Below are 13,806 nucleotides of genomic sequence, written 5' to 3' on the forward strand. Positions count from 1 at the left end.
GTCACCCAATCTAATTATTCGAGCAACAATTAGTTTCTCCCATGAGGATTTAGAAGCATCTCTCTCTTCTTCGTCTTCACATCTGCCATGAGAAATGAGAAATTCCTTCTTCAACCAGCTTTATTCATCTCCTCCGTCGCCCAGCTTCCCCATGCCAATAACTCACCTCCTCCTTTCTCCGACTCCTCAAGACCCAAGCCCAGCCGCCCCATCCTTTTAAATCGCCTCCATTTTAAATTTTGGTTTTCTTTCAGTTTGGTTTTAGATTTATGGTACTTGAAATACATATGTGAGACCTACTGTGCATTGAGTTTTGTTATGATTTCACAGGAACACATTCTTTGCGTTCCCTCTTCACAATGTCACAGGAACACATTATTATTGAATAAGGTTAAGTCTCTTGGTTATTACATCTCTCTTTCATAAGTATGCAATTGTTTTCTTAAATGTTTAAGCTATGATGTTATGATATTTTCTTGAGGTTGTATTGTGCACCTTTTGGATTTCTATCTATAAATGATATATTTTCATTTTTATTCCAAGTTGTTACTCTTTTTATTTTTATTTATTTATTTATAATTAGCCGTCATAAAGTATTTTTATTTTTATTTTTATTTTTGTTTGATTCAGAAAGAGATCATAGATGGAAGCTCTCAAGTGGCAAGTACAAGATAGAGTTCTTGCTATCTGAATTTTACTATGGATTTAGATGAGATATGATAAGTAAATCAGAAATTAAACAGTTCATATCAGACAACTCTAAAAGAAGTTGTCTTCCTCCTCGATAGTTTTTAAAATATCCAGAACCCTCTTTCTCCTCCTCCTTCTTCATCTTTTCTCTGATCTCCATTCTCTTCTATCTTCCTTCGACCCTAATCCCATCACATCATTCCACTCTTGATTATTGGATGAAAGAAATTTGGATGTTATGTTTTGGTTGAGAATTTTGTACTAAAATGATTGAATGGAAGCATAGTACTTAACTATGCTTTCAAACACTCTCATCAACTTAGAAGCAGATGGAAATGACAAGTTCATCACACTGAATGACTTACCTTTCCAGTTTCCAAATTGTTTTCTATTGTTGAAGAAAAAAATCTTGCTAACTTAACTAAAGATTTCTTTCTTCTTTATTTTCACTGGTTTTTCTGCTTGGCTCAAGTATGCATCAGGCTTTGCTTCTAGAAAAAATTACTTTGAAGGTTTGAAGGTATAAAATTCATTTCACTAGAATTTGTTTACCTTTTTTTTGGTTTTAAAAGCTCAGTTTGACATTATTGAGCAACCACAATGTTTACAACCCTTTAGGAAATGATGTGCCTTTTGAAATCTGTGATTGGTTCTATTAGTTCCTATTTTGGATGCTTCGACCTATTATGTTATAGATTATAGCTGCCATAGCTAGCTATATGTGTTATGCGCTCTATAATTATTCATTCTTTTTCTGTCTGGAAGCATTACATGATTGAACAATATTCTTACATGGTTAAATGCTTTGGATACAATATTGCAATGGAAGGAAAACATACCAGTTTTATGACATAAAATTTGTGTTGGAGATGTGGCCAGCCTTGATAGTTTCAACCTTTAACCTCTCTGATGTGTTCTTCTAATTAGGTTTGAATTACTTCAGTGAATTTTTCATGGTGCATTTTTACTTTTTATGGTCCCCCAATTAATTTGATTGATCTTACATCTTCAGATCAGGTTATTTTAGCCATATCCATGATACTGGAGATTGACTTTGCAATTTATTGTATTTTGTCGAATTGGAAAAAAGTGATACCTTAATAATATTATGTTCTCCTTTTAAATGTGTTACTGTGGGTACAAGGCTATCATTGCTACATATTTTTATCTTTTTAGTTATTTATGTGAATGTGTTACAAAAATAAACTTTGTGATTCCAATGACCTTATCACCAGATGAAAATGGCACATGAATCAAATAAATCTATTTGAAAGGTTCTCATTAACAAGCAGCCTATGAATAATTTGCCTTTGGACTCTTCTTGCTATTTTGTTAACATCTTATTACAGTATTATTCTTAATTTACCTTCATGAAAAGTTTTTTTTTTGTGTTTTATTTTTATCTTTCCTCCCAATGCTTAACATTTTGTGGAGTTAATAACATTTTCAGGATTACAATTGTTAGTGTTTGGGAGCTGATTTGCAGAAGTTTAATTTCATGGCTTAATCCTCATATTAGTCCCTGTCTTTGTGCCGCCGTCTGAACCAGGTCCCTGACCGGAAAAATTTGTGAATTAAATCCGTCTTTTTTAAAAACGTATGGAGCCAGTCCTCGCCGGAGCTCCGAGCTCCGGCGAGTGATTAAGTGTAACGTTGACTGTATTAATGAAGCTGACGTGGAAAATAAAAAATCTACACATCAGCAAAATAAAGTTTTTGGATTTTTATTTTTTTCCAATTAAAATTAACAAAAAAAAGTTTAATTAATGAAAACTTAATTAAAATATTCATCTTCATCATCCAATTAAAACTCAGAAACCAAATTAATCAATCTTTCATCTTTCATCTTCACCTTCAACAAACCCAACCACTACCACCCAGAAACCCACCCCACATCCAGCAAGTTAAACAATCCAACAATCATTTTCTTCCCTTACATACCATGTCCCATCACACCAGCATCAAGTCCACTAAGTATCTGTCACCAGAACAAACTTGCAATTGGAACCAGAATGAAAAAGGGGAGAAAGAGAGATTGACAGAGAAAGGAGAAAAATAGGCAAAACAAAATAAAAGAACAATTAGGGGAATTTCTAGGGTTCACCTTCGCCCAGATCGAACCCCCACCTGCAACCAGATCTGTGAACCCCAACCCCACTCCCACCTGCAGCCAGATCTATGAACCTCAACCCCAATAGGATAGCGGGGAAGACATTCTAGGCTACCAGCGTAACAAACAGCAGAAACGAAAAAGGAAAAAAAAGGAGAAAAATAAGAAGGCCCAAACAAGAGCCACGAAAGAACAACACATAACAAATAGCTAGAAGGAAAAAGGGCAAGAAAAAACGATCTGGGGAAGCATGGGATTTCTCCTAAAACTCGTTTGATTTCCCCTGAAACTCCATTGTAACCTCTTCACACGAATCACCATTTTCTTATCTGGTTCCTCTCATCTGAACCATGACGGACAGTCATCTCTTCAACAACATCACCCTCAGAGGCTACGCTACCGTCGAACGACGAGCCCCAGCCTTTCACCGTTGAAGATCCAGAAGAAGAAGACGGAGAAAACGAGGGCTAAGGGTTTCGAATCTGGGTTTCCCCCTCTCAGTAGAAGTCTTCTCCCTCTCACAATCCATTCCCCTCATCTCTTTACCTCTCGCTATAGATCTATTGAAAACTGAGCAAGGGATTCGGTTGTGTGGAGGAAGGAGGGAAAATGAAGGTGGTGGGAGAAATGAATTGGGCTGCTGGTAGAGGAGATGAAGATGTTAGGGTTTAGAAAAAAGTTTATGTTTATGATGTGTAACTTAATTTAATTTAATTTATTTTGGGTTTTATTTAAAAAAAAGATTCGGTTTTTTAAATTTAAGTTAATTATATTATGTGTAAATTAATTAATTTTTTTAGTGCCATGTCACCTTCATTTACACAGTCAGCATGCCATTTCATCACTCGCCGGAGCTCAGAGCTCCGGCGAGGACTAACTCCATACGTTTTTAAAAGAGAGGGATTTAATCCACAAATTTTTTCGGTCAGGGACCTGGTTCAGACGGCGGTACAAAATCAGGGACTAATATGAGGATTAAGCCTAATTTCATTGTGATGTTTACGTGTTAAGAAAGGATGGGGTGTTGGTAAATAAATTTCTTTACCACTTTTTGAACCCGATATAACTCATTGTGTGGTTAGGTAAGGTAGGCATGCCGTTAGTTTTATGCCTCAAGATGGTGGTTTCAAGAAACTGATTTTGTTTTTTTTTCTTCAGGTTTGCTACCATGATTATGATGAATCCTTAAACAGAGAAGCACTTTTTTTTTACGAGAAAAACATATTCCATGATTATTGAACAATTCAAAGCTCATCATGAACGAAAAATCTGAATGGAGAATTCAACGCAAAGACATAAGGAATAATGAATATATAACAGAGAAGCACTTATGTGCCTTAGTGAACAAGAGATTGACTTCAAGACTTGGGACTTTCATGGCTAATGTTGGAAATACTTGACGTATTTGAAATACTAGATTCATAGTAGTTATTAAATTGAAGGAGTTAGTTCACCCATTGTTTTATTTTGGTTTTCTTTTTTATTTTTACAATGAAAAGCAAGGGTCATTTTAATTCAGCCATTTCTTTAAGAACCAATGTATTCAGTGTGGCCCATTCATGACTCTCATTCTATGAAATTAGCCTTGCAGGGTCTTTGCTATATGTTTTCATCTCTATTGTTAGTAATCTACCATATTACTCTCTCGTCTCTAATTATAAGTTAAAGTTGTAAAAATCTAACTTTTTAAGAAAATTTTAATTGATGCATTGATTTTTAAAAAAATGGTACATTCTTCTATATTTACCACTATTTAAGTGGGTAGTACTAGGAGGAAAGAGAGTAAAAGTGAGTTTCAATTTCCAAATTTCCAAATTTTAAAAGCAGTAAATGCAAGGACAAATATGGAAAGAAATATTAGCTTTTGCATAGTTAGCTTATATTTAGTGACACCAAATGTCTCAATGTTAGCTTATAATTAGGGAAGGCGGGAGTATTATTTTAGTATTTTTTCTTAGTTTTTTGAAAATATCAGTATGATAATTTTATGATGTAATATTCCGTGCGTAGATTAGATAACATTAGCACATATATAATCTATATTTTTTTTTGTTTAATTACAAAGTTTCACATTCCAAAAAGCTGGAAAGAGCATAAAACTACTTTCAAGTAAAAATAGGGATGACAATGGGTAGGGTCTGGGTAGGGTACTACAGTACCCATTCTCATACCCGCGTTTTAAAAAATTACTCGTACCCGTCCCCATACCCGCGTGGGTAGCAACTTGAATGCCCGTCCCCGTACCCTCTGGATACCTATATGCTTGTACCCGTGCCCATTACCCGCAATTTAACTAACCAAAATATATTTTCACTATTTTTGTTAATAGAAAACAAAAAATACAACTAACTTTTTAAATAAAAAACACTAATATAAATATAAAAAGATTATCTACGTAACAAATAAAATCATTCAACTAAGAATATATTTTTTTAGAACGAATAAGCAATAAAAATATAACTTAATTTTTTATTTTGGATTTACAATATAGTCCTAAAGTTGTAGGTTATTAACTTACTAATTTTAAAAATAAGTGGGAGTAAATTCGCAATGATTATGAATACTTTAAATAGTCACCTATTTTTTAAAATAATTAAGTTTGAAAGCTATAACTTAAGTTAATTTGTTCATATAATAATAATAATAATAATAATAATAATAATAATAATAATATTAATATGTGTGTGCGGGTATGGGGCGGGTGCGGGTATGGCCCATACCCGCACTCATACCCATTACTTTTTGCGGGTAATTACCCATACCCAACCCCATACCCATCTAGCGGGTTTTTACGCTACCCATAGTAGGTATCTTTTGCAGGTATCCTATGGGTCCAAGACCCATTGCCATCCCTAAGTAAAAATGAATAGAAAATTAAATTTTGATATAATATTTATACAATACAATATAACATCAGGTTAAAAGTGTTTTACATAACAATATAATTTACTTCCCATTTTTTATTAAATTACAATGTAAAACCTTTCCTTTTTTTGTAAAATGGCCGGAGAAAGCTTTGCTAGGGCTTCAGGTGTATGGCGTCACCCGTCACAGGGGGTCAGGAGTGAGGTAGGCAGAATGGATTCACTTCCTTCTCAGTCTTTGTTAATGGCCTCGGTGATGGCGTTTCAAGAGCAAAGGTGGGAGCTATCTTCTCAAAGGCTGGTGTATTACGGAGTTTATATGTATAGAATCGTAAATGTGTGGGAAGAAGACTTCGCTTTGGGTTTCTCAGGTTCAGTTCAAACGGAGAGGCAAAGTGCGCTATTCGCATGTTTAATGGGTTGAAACTTGATGGAGATTTTTTTACGGTGAAAAGAGAAAAATATCAGTCTTGGAGGAGTGGGTTAACCGCTGTGCCACAGGGTCAGAAGAAAAATATTTACTGAAGTTTTAACTTAGAGTAATGTTTTTTTGTGTGCAATTGAGTAATGTTGAACGGGCATTGAAAATATAAAAATCACAACATGCTATTTTGGGTAATTCATTTATATAGAAAAATATAATGCTTGGGAATGAACAATTTTAAATTGGGTATGTTAAGTTTTTTTTTAAAAAAAATTGAGTATACTAAGATTTTTATTCTTATAAGAAAAACACATTTCCAACTTATTGGTTTTTTTAATAATATTGATACACACATTTGCGGGTAATAAAAATTTTAAAATGAATATTCTTAGAAGAAATAGTCACTTCAAAGTTATTAATTTTAAAATAGGAAACAAAAAAATAGTTTTCTTAAGATTCAAGGTTATAGCTTAACGGAGAAGGAAAATTTTGAATGACAATATTTTCACATAAAAATTAATATACAAATAAATTTTAGTGAGTTTTCTCTGGTTTATAGCTTAATGGAGAAGGAAAATTGTGAATGACAATAGTCACTTCAAAGTTATTAGTGTTTTTTTACCCGTGCGTTGCACGGGGAATATGTCTGTTGTATTTGATACATTAATTAATATCTTGATTTTTTTAAACATATTGAACAACATATGAATTATAAGAGTCTGAAATACTAAGCAAAGTGGATATGAACACAATAATATAAATCATAAACAAAGAATATACACCAATAAAGAATGAACACAATAATACAAATCATAAATATAAGGAATCACCAATAAAGCAGACGATATACACACATATTATTCATGGGAAACAAAGAATGTGATAGTAGTACAAATCATGATTGTGAAAGATAAATCATAAATTATGACATCACTGCGTTTATTTGTAGTCATCCAAGTTTTAGCCAATACTGCAAGGTACCTACAAAATATATATATATATATATATATATCAGACTGTGTACATATTTGATTTAATCAATAAAGATTTATTATATTGTAAAGGAAATAGAACGAACCTTAAACCGACAATAATAATTTTGCATCAGATGTTCATCAACTTATAAGATGTAATAGACATCTTGTTGACAACGAAATAAAGTTACTCATTGTCAAGAGGAACATTTTTTTAAGATAGTAATTCTAGTTTTCTTTCTCTTATATATAGGGAATCCATCGTCATCAATAGTGGTGCAATTCTGATTTTTTTTTTTGGAAAATGCTTAGAACACTTGTCATCAACCATGCAAACAGATTTCGGATCAATGACACCACATGGCCCGTGAATCATGTAAGACGAAACCGCCTTATATAGCTTTGGATATAGTATGGGGTCAGGAAGTTCTGCTGATATGTGTTTGTCTATGTCATCTCCTGTTTTGATTTTTTAGCTGTTAGAAGTTCGATTTAAGAAACTAAAAAAATATAAGCACTCAAAAAAAAAAAATTACCACAACAAATATCACATAATCTCCAAAATTTCACAAACTCTTATATATTTTACCTCTAAGACTATTTTAAAATTATGACAAATATACTTGAATTATATGAAAAATTATTTTTTATTAGGTTTAAGAAAGAAATTTTTTTTTTCCTCCCTGTAAGAGAGGTTTTCCCCTGTAATTTGTATAAACAAATAAAAGTGGACTATATTGTTATGTAGTACAAAATTAGTGTGAAACTATATTATAAATCGATGAAATATTATTAAAATTTATTTTTATAATAATTTTATATCTAGAAGTATTTCATGTAAAAAATTTCTCCCCATTAAATAAGTATTAATGTTTCTTACCCGTGCGTTGCATGCCAAATTTTGATATTATGATTTAGGCATGTATCAATGATTCTTAACAATTTTTTTGAAAGATAACAAAATTGATATAATAAAACCAATATTTGTCATTTTTTTACTTGCTATAATTAAGAGTCTAAAAATTATGACCACTCAACAAAACAAAAGCACAAAGAATATCACACAATCTCCAAAATTTCAAACAATTTTTATATATTTTAACCATAAAATCATTTTAAAAATTACAAAAATATACTTAAATTATATAAAATTTATTTTTCTATTAGGTTTAACATGAAAGTATTTTCTTGTTAAAATGTTTTTCCCTGTAGGAAAATTTTATCTCCGCAATTTTCACGAAAAATGAAAATTGACTATATTATTATGTACAAAAAATTAACATTAAATTATATTGAAAACCAATGAAAATTTATTAAAATTAATTTTATATTAAAGTTTATGTAGAAGTATTTTCAAGTAAAATTTTCCTTCCCATGAGAGCTTTTAATCATGTAATTTAAATATAAATATTATTTTTATCTAATCTCGACATGACATTTACTCACTGTCTTTCTCTCTCTCACACACACAAATATTTATCTGAATCTTCGAAAGGTTGATTTATTTTGATTAATAATTTATTTAATGTGTTGACTAATTTTGCATCTAATAGGAACAAAATTTTAGTCATAAGTTAATTTTTTATATCACATTTTTAATTTAATTTTTTTTTCAAATATTTGATACCTGATTTATTTTAAAAAGGATTCATAATTAAAATAATTTTGAAATTTGAATTCTCATTTAGTGCTTTATATATTTTCCATTTTTATAAAGATAATATAATCAGAATAAAAACAAACGAAATTTTATGTTTATTTACTTTGAAATTATCATTCACATAATTATATATATATATATATATAATTAATATTTTTCCAAATCCAATAAAGTAAATTTGGTATGATATTTAATTAAAGATGATGAGAGTAATTCCTAATATGAATTTTGTTAGTTAATCATTCTTAATATATATGATAGTCAAAATAAGTTAAATCATAATTATAATTGATGGCAATATTTTTCATAGTTTTTTTTAAGGTCATTTTTTTTAGTTCTGAATTGACTACATTATTAACACTTTCCTAAATGATTTTATCACCCAGAATATCACCGCAAGATTAATCAAGAGATGATGAATATAAATAGGTAAAGCCCTGTAGAAATTGATAGCTATGTTCTATTGACAAAACAAAAGGCGGCCATGTTCTAGACTTTTTAATATTTTCAGATTTTAAATCTCGAATTACTTTTCAGCACATTAGTATGAATTTGAAAGGCACATGTCCAAAATAACTACTAATTAGAGCTGATATATATATATATATATATATATATATATATATATATATATATATATATATATATATATATATATATATTGTACAGTGACCATGGGGTCCCTATCTTGTTAGGTCTCATAAGCGCAAGCATAAACACACATTATTTAAAAAGCTAAGATGCTAATGTTGATTAAAAAAAAATCTTTTGGATGAAGATTGTACATAAGATGTTAACATTTAAAATCATGATAATAAGGGTTAGTTTGGTACAATACATCATTCTACTCTTATATATTAAAATGAATAAGATTATGTCGTATAAACTACTTGTCACAACTACCACCACCCTACTGCCACCACCGTCATTACTGATATCGCGACCACCACCAACTCCACTCCCATAATCACCACCACTCACCGTCATCACCACCCTTCGCCATCGCCCAGGGTCGTGTAATTGGTTAGACCATGAAAGCAAGTGTCATAGGCCCAACAAAATTGTACCTATATAGTATATACTATTGAGACTTGAGAAAGGTTGCAGAACAATGGAAAAACGGGTTATCTTAATTGCAATGTGAGAATTAGGAAGTGCAACGTAGAAGTACAATTTTAACAATTATTAGTAATAGTGTTTTATATAAACAAATTTAATTTTTGCAAGAAAAAAATTAATAAATATAATATAATATAAAACTAATAAAATGTTGTAAAATATTTCATTGTTTCATTCCTTGTGTTTTAGGTTCTATTAAAACTTTGGGTTATTTTCCAATTACCTATTAAATGTGATCAAGTTTTTGGTAGGAAATATTTGTCATTTTTAATCATTCAAATTATTTGTAGGAAAAATGTTTCTCCTATATCTTACTTAAACTTTAAAAATATAAATGGGAGAATATAAAATTATGAATTAGACATTTAATTAAAGTAAACTATTTTTCAATTTGAACAATCATGCATGATTGAGGTCATTCATGTACCATTATTTTCTTCAAGTTATTGGGTGTTTGGTTTAAAACACCCAAAAAACGAATACCTATCATTGGTATCATTGGTTACAATTTCCTTATCCTACGGTATTCATCCTTGTTTTCTGCAAAAACTAATTTTAATTGATGAAAATTAAAATTCTTGTGCTTCTTCCCAAAAAAAAGTGAATTTGGATATACAATAAAAAGAATTTAAATAGTCATATTATATAATTGCAAAAGAAAAAAAGTAAAAAACACTGACAGTGAATAAAATAAAACAACTCTAACTGTACCGTTGCATGTGGTATAAGATCAGAAATAACAAACCTTTGAACCAAAGACATTTTTGAAGAAGATTGATGAAAAAAAAAAGATATACAACATTGTGCATTAGAAAAAAGAAGAAAAGAAATGTCAATTGTCAAGATGAAGGGATATAAGGAACAAACCTTTGGTCATTTCATGTTCATGGGAAAATATGAGCAATGAAGATAATTTGTTCTACATGTTTTGAGAGAAAAAAATATATACAATCATGTATTAAATATGATAAGAAATTAAATAGAGGGATAAATGGTCATCTGTTGAAAAAATTTACTCAATAGAAGATAAACACCTAAATCTCTTCTCCTTCTTTTGGTATGACCCGTTTCTTTTCTTCCTCACACTGTGTATTGCACACTTTTGTTCTTGACACAATTTATAACACTTTTATAAAAAATATTTGTCTTAAATTACTATAATTAAATTATATGTACACAGTTTATAGCATCATAATAAAAAAAATTAAAAACTCATGGTCAATTTAAAAGATTTTATCTTAAATTACTATAATTAAAGAGATGAAAAGTTTATTTTGATACAAAATCATGTTCATCTATTATCTATATCTAAAAAAAGATTTTAAATTAAATTACTATAATTAAAGAGATGAGAAGTTTATTTTGATACAAAATCATGTTCATCATTAAAATTAATTAATACTCTAAAAATAAATCAAGATAAAATCAAGAAATAAACAACCTAAATCCTAATCAAATCTAAAATTTAAAAATGTATTTTTTTATGAGAATTAACGTGAGAATGACATGTGGAATTTTTTTTATGAGAATTAACGTGAGAACGACACGTCACTAAGAATTAACGTGAGAATGACACGTCACTAAATCAGCCTGATGGGAGTTCTTCTTTTCTAATATACTAGTGTTTTTTACCCGTGCGTTGCACGGCAAATTTCGTTATTGTATTTAAGACATTAATCAATACTTTCATTATGAAAAAGTTGAAATACTAAGAATGAAAAAAATCATAATAAGAATAAAGATATTTTAAAAATTTAAATTGTGAAACTCAATTATAGTATATTGTACTCATACACTCATTTAACAAATATAAAGATTAAAAATATAAATGAATCAATAAGTAAATATCTTCATTTATGCGAGGTACAAAATATTTTTGCTTACCAAGATGAAAATACATATATCTGGATCTATTAGGTTGCGGACCAACAAAATGAAAAAAGAAAAAAGAGTACGATGAAGAGCAAGAAAAGGAATGATCAAACATTTGTAAAGATCAGTAGAAACTAACAAAGAGCAAGAGAAGTTGGAGCATTTTCCAAAATAGGTTTGGATTTAGAAGAAGGTTAGAGCATTGCAATCCAAAAGAATCAAACAGCTGCGATGTAAAGACGGGACTTACTAAACTTCATAGGTCAAGTTAGTGGAGAGGATTTGTACACTCCGGTTACACATTCTATTTACCTATCTAAATATAGTGGTAACCTCTCAATCAAATTGTTGTTTCTACAAAGAATAAAACTTTAAACAAAATATAAAAGTAAATATATTAATTATTTCCATAAAGAATAATTTAAGAACACTAATAAAAAACACTTTAATATCCAAAAATAGAAACTGAAATACAATTTAATATCAGAGCCTACAAAAGCTAGGAATCTTAAACTACCAATCCTAAAACCTATAACTTGAAACACATCAAATATTCTCCTTCTTAAATAGGCCTCATTCTCCTTCCCATATTTGTCAAACCCCCGCCCGAAGTGCCCCATTAACGCTCCAGTAGACTACGAATAAAGGCACGCCAAATCAGCACAGTCATCAGTCTAATATTGGACGCAGAGACCCATCAAGAAATCCTGGATAAGTTTCCAACTGGTAAAGTGCCAATAAGAATCCAGTTTAAAAGCACATATAGGAAAAACTACAAAAAGCCTTTGATAGAAAAAAAAGCAAATAACTCATGATTGTTCATGTTCTGTTCTAGATACTCATGTTGTAGACAAAAAAGTAAATAACTTAAAAGGGACATGACAAATGATAAAAAGTCTTCTTCAGTTATATGATAGACATCTAGTTCCTATCCATGCCATCTGCTGAAGATAGTACAGACAACAGAGAAAGATTTGAAAAAAAAATCTTTTAAAAAGGAGAGGAAGCTAGAAACATAAGAGAATTTTCACTACTACAGAAATGACATTTTGCCACGCCTCAATTGACACGGTTATATGCGGAACCGTGGCAAAAGCTCAATTGCCACGGTTATAAGCGGAACCGTGGTAATAGATGACAATATTTTATCATTTTTTTAGGGACCGTGGCAATAGACCATTTTCCCCCAATTTTTCACTTTCCCCCATCATTTTTTCCTCTCCCACACTCTCCAATTTTTTTCAGAAGAAAACCCTAAACCTCTCCCTCCCACCCTCCACACTTCATCGCAGCGGCGTGAGCATAGTTAAGTTCGCCCACCATTCACGACGGTGGTGACGACTCCAACCCTTCGAAACGACGGCGGTAAATTCAAGCTCTCTCTTCTCAAGGTCGAGCTCGCGGCCTCTCTTCTGTTCACAGCGACGGTACCATGGCCTCGCTTATCCTCGTGGGGTCATGCTCGTTAATCTTCCTCTATCATCTCCAGGTCTCCGTCGCGTCTTCCTCCTTCGTTCTTTTGTTCTCCATCACGTCGTTCTCTATGGTTGTTCTTCGTCGCCCCAGCGCCCATCATCGTCATGCTAGAGTCGGAGGTGGAGGGGGGACAGGACGGTGCGGCAGGATGAAATCAAGGTGATCTCGTTGTGATGGGTTTCGTCTTACAATCGTCAAAATGATTTCGTTTCTCCCTTTTTAAACGATGGTTGTTTTTAGTTTTGTGGGTGCTATTCTGTGTTCATGGATCTTGATGTGTTTTTTGGAATTGATATCTTTTGGGAATTGTTTCTTTTGTCATCTGAAGTTCAATGAGGATGGATTTGCTTCATGGGTATTTAACCATTTTTCCGAGGATGGAAATTTTTTTCATGTGTGTTTGTTACTGTTATTGCAGAGATGCTTTTGTTGATGAGATCCGTAGGTTCATGAAATAGACAGCTCCGAGATATAAATTTGGATTAAAAGAATTGTTATTTTGTTGGCAACTTCGGAATTATCTGATTTTTTCTGAAACCTCAAATCTGCGTTTGTAATTACTCATTGTGGAGGGTGGAACAAAATGGCTCTTGGTAATTCTTTTTGCACCATCTAAT

This window comes from Lotus japonicus, chromosome 1 (genome assembly GCF_012489685.1).
Source record: "Lotus japonicus ecotype B-129 chromosome 1, LjGifu_v1.2".
Classification (NCBI taxonomy): Eukaryota; Viridiplantae; Streptophyta; class Magnoliopsida; order Fabales; family Fabaceae; genus Lotus; species Lotus japonicus.